Source organism: Cyprinodon variegatus, unplaced genomic scaffold (genome assembly GCF_000732505.1).
Source record: "Cyprinodon variegatus isolate N-32 unplaced genomic scaffold, C_variegatus-1.0 Scaffold347, whole genome shotgun sequence".
NCBI lineage: Eukaryota > Metazoa > Chordata > Actinopteri > Cyprinodontiformes > Cyprinodontidae > Cyprinodon > Cyprinodon variegatus.
Window position 1 is genome coordinate 497429 of NW_015150800.1, and position 7691 is coordinate 505119.

The 7691-nt window shown below is 38.8% G+C and overlaps 1 protein-coding gene across 9 annotated transcripts in view; it reads left to right on the forward strand.

The window, feature by feature from the left end:
* The first annotated feature begins 782 nt into the window (after window positions 1-782).
* LOC107091684 (catenin delta-2-like) overlaps window positions 783-7691 on the forward strand; it is a 196579-nt gene continuing 189670 nt past the window's right edge. For 5 of the 9 annotated variants that reach the window (XM_015385751.1, XM_015385753.1, XM_015385757.1 and 2 more), the window contains exon 1: window positions 784-1051. The gene's annotated coding sequence lies outside the window, so the exon portion shown is untranslated. Of the gene's footprint in view, window positions 1052-7691 lie in introns of all 9 variants that reach the window. The other 4 variants (XM_015385752.1, XM_015385755.1, XM_015385756.1 and 1 more) reach the window with 2 other exon arrangements.

The following is a 7691-nucleotide window of genomic DNA, read 5'->3' on the forward strand; positions in this document are numbered from 1 at the left end:
GTCCTGTTTGTGGGGACTTTTCAGACTTGGTGATACTTGGCTGGAGGGCGGACAGGCAGACAGGTAGTGGTCAAGAGGAGCAGCGGAGTGGACTGTCAACGAGTTTTACTGAAGTGGACAACTAACAGGAGCTGTTAATGTTTTTCCTTGAATCTCAGGGAGACGAATGATTCCTTCCAAGGCTTGAAGGACCAGGCTTATCCAGTAGATCAGGAAGCTATCCCAATACTGGCAAACACTCTGGCGTCGAGGTGGTGACAGTCTACTGCCCATATACTCCTCTGGTAATGACCAAACGAGCAGCAGGTGTGGGTGGAAAACCAGAAGAGGCCCTCCAGGCCAACAGGGGAAAAGGGCACCATCTAGTGGATGGGTGGAGACAAAAAAAATAAGGAAAACACAAAACATCTCCCACAAACAGAAACCCTAACACTTTTTAAAATTTTAAACCTGATAAAAGCACAATGAGAAATACTTTTTTCCTCCTTTTCCCATTAGAAGGTAACATTTCTGCTTTACATCATCCCATGATTCTCGTAAAAAGGATGAGATAAATGTCTGTTTGTATGAATTATTTTTTTTATCATTAAATGCTGAAGTCAGGCTCCTACACCCAAAAACTCCTTCTTTTCCCTCCAGCAGTCCCTAGCATCCCCAGTGGGCGGCGCTGTTGACACTGGTACCCAGGCCGTCTGTCGTCTGTCTGGCACGGATGGGGGGATGTTTTATGGCAAACTGGAGGAAGAGAGAGAGAAAGTGAGAGAGAGATAGGGAGGGAAAGCACCTCTGCCACTCTCCTTGCTTCCTCTCCTGTGCGCAGTGCTCCGGCCGCTCCTACCTTCCCTCATTTCCTCCCCACAGCTGTCTCTCTCTCCTCTCCCTCCTCTCTGATGCTGGCTCTCCTTCTCTCGCACCACCGAGCCGGAGGAAATCCTTGGCAGGGCTGGAGTGACTGACTACCTGTTTTGCATGGTCTGAATTTCGTGGGGATTCTGCGCGTCTGGAAAGGAAGAAGGGAGGCTCTCCATCCCCGGGGGGATTGGATTTTACAGTAAGCAGGCGCAATGTCATCCCAGCTTCCTCTTTTACCCCTGACAGGAACACTGCTAGAATATGACAGCCTGTTGGGAATATGGCCGGATGCTGTATCTTTTTTTTTTTTCACTTGAAGTGTGCGCCAGATGTTTTGTGTCTTTTCTTTACTATTTTATTTGACGTCACTTTACCCCGATTTGTGATGCGATTTATGCTTTTGTTGTTGCGTTGAAAGATGTGCGGTGCCGCTTGCATTGATCATGATGTCAGAAAACGGGAAACGGGAACCTCCCCCCCTACCCCCCGGTCCCCACACACGCACCTTTTTGCATCTCAGCTGGCCGTGCGTCAGTCCATCCGAGGCCGGGGTGTGTGTGTTTGTTTGAGAGAGAGGGAGATTTGGGGGTTGTGGCTGCAGAGAAAACGCTTTCACTTTGTGATTGACCTAAATATGAGCGATATTCATCAGATTATCACGCGTGACAGTGGCCCGGCACGCGCTGGCTGCGCGCCTTTGTGCAGCCCTTTGCAGAGGGACGCCCGCCTGGACGCTGGGAAATGTTGTCCATCGGCCATCACAACAGCATGTGCATGGATGAAGTGCGGCTTGCAGTTGGTTTGCTGTGCCTCAGGCCTGCCTGCTTGAATGCATGCATGCTCTATGGTGATAACTGAAGGAAAACACACACTCCTGGGTTGTGTTAGTTACTCTCTCAAACTGTTTCCCTCTCCTCTAGGATTTTTAAAGAATGTCTCTAATTTGACAGCTTTAGATTTGTGCTGTGTTTTAAATGTCTGCAGATCAGGTAGAGGTGGAGGGTTCTTTGTGCTTTCTGCATCAATTGGCTGTGTAGACCGAATAATGGGATCTAATTAGAATTAAAGGGAATGAAAACAAGCATAAAATGATCATATGCAGCTTTGCAACAATTCATATCTGATTTTCTTATTTCGTCCTATTAGAGCCAGATAGCAATATATTTCTATAGGGATTTATACTGGAAGAAGTGCCTACATGTAAAGCTGAAAGCAAATGATGCTGATATTTTGTGTTATTTCTCTTAAAGATTTGGTTATTATCACTGGATTGCAGTTTTTGCATCTTTTCACATACTGGTTGGGTTGAGTTAGGGACTTTGACTTGATCATTTTAATGAACATGCTTTCATTTGAAACATTTTAACCAAGTCATGGCAGAATGGACACGATCAACGATCAACATGTTTTTTTTTTTTTTTTTTTTTTTTTTTTTTTTACATAATTTTCTTACAGTTAGCTTTGTCTTCCCATCAAATCAAACATCCCTACAGCATGATGCTATGAAAAACACCTTTTACAACTGGCATGTTATGTTTGGAGTGTTAATTCTCCACTCAAATATATTTTTAATTTAGGTCAGAAAAACAGACTTTTGGTCTCATCTGACCAGAAAATTTCCTTCTACGTGTTTCCTTAAATGGGTCTCTTGCAAAAAATCATCAGCATTTTACTTTTTTGCAAAGTCTAGACTTATTGAGCGTATGGAAAATAGTTACTTTTTTAATAACGGGCTCTAACAAACATCTCATTACCTCTGTATCTATACTGATTAATGGAGGTTAAGTAGATTTATCATAGTTGACCTCTTAAAGAAAATTATTTCAGTTTACTTTAAAGTTATAGCAGAAGGGGCATTATCATAAAGCATGGCCTATTTTTCAAATTATTGTTAAAAAAAACTGAGAAATAAAAAAATATTTATGCTAATATGGTATTTAAATATCAAAGGTATAAAAGATTTGTATGTACTGAGTATTTGGTTCAACTGGCTGCACCTTACTCTTGCATCATTAGCTGCTGATGCTGCAACAGTGGAATCTGCCCCCTACTGGTGCTAAATTATTCAGTTTACAAAGTAAAATACTTCAAATCTCAACTGCTGAATTGAGTAAATATTTTCTGAACACATTTTCCCATGCTGGAAACATTAGTTTTTGTAAAAACAAATTAAGTTTCGCATTTGAAATATTTTTATGTCTGTAAATGACCACCTTAGGCTTAGATGGAGATTTTTAAAGCACAGTTTGAATTTCATGAATCATTTACCCAATTTAAAGAGCAAAAAACAAACTTTAAGGATTCATGATTGTTCCACAGATATTGTAATGAATCTCCTCTTGCCTCATTCTGTGAACCCAAATGGTGTATTTTCTAATTTAATAAGATGGATCATTAAACTCCCAGTTATATATGAGTACATGAAAAACAGAAATCCTGCTTGATTTAAGATCTACCAAATGTTGTGATACTACTATAATGAGCTTGTGATGATTTGTGTCCATCAGCAGTTCATATTCTTATGTTGTAGTGATGAGAATTTTGCAAACAACCTCCAATAATCAAACATTGCAGTAGATGTTTATGGTTATTTCGATATTTAAATTAATATTGATTCATATTCATACAAATATTCTAAATCTTAATAATAATTTGCTAGTATATTAATTTTTAAGTATTTCATGTTACTCCATATTTAAGTGACTGTGGTTTTAATCCACACTTGGGCCAGATATGAGAAATTATGACTGCTAAAAGGACCCAGTTAAAAAAAAAAAAACAATGTTAGAAACATTACTTTAAAAAGTTACTCTTTATAGTTACATGTTACTTCACCAAAAAAGTAATGTTAGTAAAAGTTACTGCACAGTCAACGTAATTAGTTACTAGTCAAAGTAACTAGAAAGTTGCTTTTTTATTATCTTAAATGTCTAATAATCTGGATAACTTTCCTGTTATTTGTATATTAAAAAACTGGTAGTTCAGTTCAGTTTTGAAATATATGAAGTTTTGTGTGTGTGATGGGACAAGTGAGCCACAGTATATAGTTATTTAAACAGGATTATGTTGTTTTCCGAAAATAAAAGAACAATTAAGCCAATTAGATGCTTTAGAGCTTTATATTTTTGTGAGGCTTCAACTGATTATAAAATGAGTATGAAGCTGGAACTAATGCTTTTCAAGCAGTTTAACAAAATAAAAATACACTTCGCTAATCTTTCAGTGTAGAAGATGGTAGAAGCTTCCTTGGATTAGAGATGCTTCTAACTGACATGTATATACAGTTTTTTTTCCTGTATAAAATGACCAAACCACAGGAACATGTAGCTTATGACACTGTGATTTAACCAGTGACTCTGCACCATCGTTAGATTGCAAATAAGGTAACAACGTTATAAATATGTGAAAAGTAATTAAATTCGTTTTTCAGTGAAAAGCTAACGAAGATACTAACACTGTAATTATTTAACAACATTAGTCCCAAACTGGAAAAAGATATATAAAGGTGGCTGGTTACCCTAATTGGAGTCACATTGCCATGTTTCCTTACAGCAGACTGTAAGTAGACTGTAGAAAATTCACTTTAAATCAACAGTTTTCAAAGCTGGTATGAAACCTCCCTAAGGCGGACACAAAATGACCCATTTTTGTTGAGTCCAAATGGTAGACCGCTCCAAAAGGCTCCTCTTAGCCTGAAACTGCCTCAACTTTGGTTTAGCTGTTTTAAGGTTTCTGCTTTCATTCAGGGCTTCCATAGCAAGTCATACAAGTTGGACACAAACTTAGCAGAGCTTTAAAAAAACAAAAAAAAAGCCTTTCTGACATTCAAACCTTTGTGCCTCTGTTTATAGAGTAAGATCAGAGTATTACACAATCACAACAGGCGGTCTTGATAGGGATGTCTTAAGTCATACAAAATAATTTAACCCCAAATGAAAGCCCGAAGGAGGTAAATATTGAAATATTACTCAAAAGGAGATAAATATTGGTAATGTATTTTCTCAGAAGTCTTTGAGACTTTGGAAGCAGTTTTCAGTGTTGTTAAATCATAAACATTTACCCTAATTTTATCTGGCAACTGGGGCACATGAGGCCTGCAGCCCTTTCCGAGGTTGTCCTTCCGTTTATTTGTAGGTTTATGGATAAATTGTTGATTGTCTCCTGGAGGAATTTTCCTAGACCGGGTATTACTGGGAATGACTTTTCCTGATGTGTTCTATAGTTCTATAGATCCCAACACGGTGTGTTGGTTTCTGAGAAAGTTTTAACCCACTTTGTGTTGTAAGAGTGGTTCTGTTTAGTGATACCATCACTCTCCTGGCTGATCATTGCTCCACCTGAATGTGGTTAGTGAATTGAAATCAGGTACAAAAATCCTACAGCAGAAGAAGATGGCATATTTTTTTCTTTCATGGAGCAGTTTCTTTCCTTTTCCAGGATTAGCACCACTGACTTCCAAGTAAAGACATCTTTCCCCCCCAAAATTGATGTTCCTTTATAGTTTTGGTTTTTTTTCGGTGTTCGCTTAGTCTACCAGAGCCTATAAAGAGAGTTTGTTTCCAGACTGCTGCAATATAAGCCAGATATTCAGAATCTCAAAGTAAGGCTATAAAGGCAAACAGGTGAAGCCGCTAGCCACTGTTCTCATCACAGAACATTAAACTGATCAAAGAGCTTCTTTCCCCTAATGTTGCATTCCAGTAACACTCTTAGCAGCATTACAGGAAGCCAGGGGTCTTTAGAGTACATTCATCTGAAAGTCTGGAGCAAGAATCCCCCCCACCCCCACCACACACACACACACACACACACACACCCACTCACACACACTTCTACCCCTTTCCAACCCCTTTCTCTTCATTGTTTCTTCCTAATTGCCAAGTACTCGTGGTAGATGGTAGAATGACCCCCAGAGCCATGTCTCTGGAGGAGAATATGGAAAGCAGTGCACCATGCAATGATTCAAAGAAGCCTTTGGATCATGCTGGCATCTGTTTCAGAAGATTCGCCTTGGCCTGTTTATCATGAACAGGCTTCATTAAGTTTTTATGAAAATAAGATGGTATAAGCTAGATTTTTCTAAAGTCAACTTTCACATACTCATCACAGATACAGCAGAACTTCACATTTTTTGGGAGGAAGCTTAATGTAAAGTGTATTGCTTCAGTCAAAACACTTATTATCCATCTTAGTCACAAAAAATATGCCACTTATAGAGACAAAACATAAGAAATGTACAACAAATAATTCACTTCCCCATTTAGCCTATTACATTAAAGTTTCTCTGATGCTGCATTAAGTTCTTTGCCGTCTCTCTAATGGATACATTCCAGTTCCATATTCATTCACATTAATAGTATATAATCAGCCACAGTGCTGGTAAATACCATTATAATATTTAATTTCCATTAAGTTATCCTTATGTCACAAATCAGTTCTTCTTTCATTGCAAACACTAAATAAGTTATGAACATCTATTGTCTATCGTGATAAAAGATGACAATGAGGTACAACAGAGATACATTCTGTAGCCAAACCAGTCACCATGCGGACCAGCGGACCATATGTCTAACCTGATAATCTCTGTTGATAACCTTGTTCAGAAGAGGAGACACAAAGGAGAGGGAGGGAGGCTCTCTTGCCTGGTCTTTGTATTCCAGTCATGGCAGAACCTGATTCATATCACAGCATGCAGCTCTCCCTCCATTGCTGAGGTGAGACGGCTTGCCTGGTCAACAACCTTCTTTTAACTCAGGATCACTGTAAGCAGAACAACAGTAGATGGAAAAAAACAGGACAAGTAGAAGGCCACAGATATAGTCATATTAAATAAACCAGAATATATATTCTTATCAAAATAAAAGAGAATAAAAACCTGTATCAGTTTTTAAAAATACTTCCCATTGAGCTCACATTTCTTTTTAAGGAAATGTAATAAACAAATTTTAGTAATAAGTCATTTTTTCATTATCTGTCTGTGGACAATCAACATAATTAACAGATATAGCTTGAAAGGGCCTAGATCATGTAAATCATGACCAGACTTTTTTGACTACTGAATGTTACAATGATATTCCTTAATTAAAATGATGCCCAAAATGGTATTATGCCTGATGCTTGTCTGAGTGATCCACATGGGAAAAGAGTGGCAGTAATGAGTCTACAAAGTGATTCCCCCACAGAAACACCTATCTTAGGTGTGCTAGGCCTGCCCGTTAAACAACACACCCACTGTCTCCAATCAGTGAGTGGAAATGTAAGGCAGAGCCTGGTCATTTCTACTCAAAGGTATGACGAAATGAGTGCTTTAGCATCTAATCTGCACAGTGGCTGCAGGTTTCCATTTTTTACCTGATGTTGAGGTCGCAAAATGAATATTTTCTGCTGTGAGATGCCTTAGAGTTTGTGCAGCTTTTCTTAAGATGATCCTAATTGCCAGAAACAGCTCTAGGGTAACGTCATGAAATGGGTGGCACCTACAAAGGTAGGCGGTATCACGGTGAAGGCAAGTGTGTTTCTTCCACGTTGGATGGCTGATGCATCATAACAAATGAGTACTCTGTCAGTCTGCCGGTGTACAGGATAACTTGAAATCATATGAACGGATTTTAATGAAATCTGCCAACAGTACACCTCAGTCCAAGGAACAATCCATTAAATCAGGCATGTGCAAAGTCTGTCCTCAAGGTCCGCTATCCTGCAGGTTTTAAAGGCTTCCCTGCTCTAGCACAGCTAGACAGACATACAGCACAGCTAGAGCAGCTTGGCTTATCAAATTTTACATTTCTAACAGAATTAAAAACACTGTTACTGTGTGTTTGTTGGTTTAATAAAAAAAC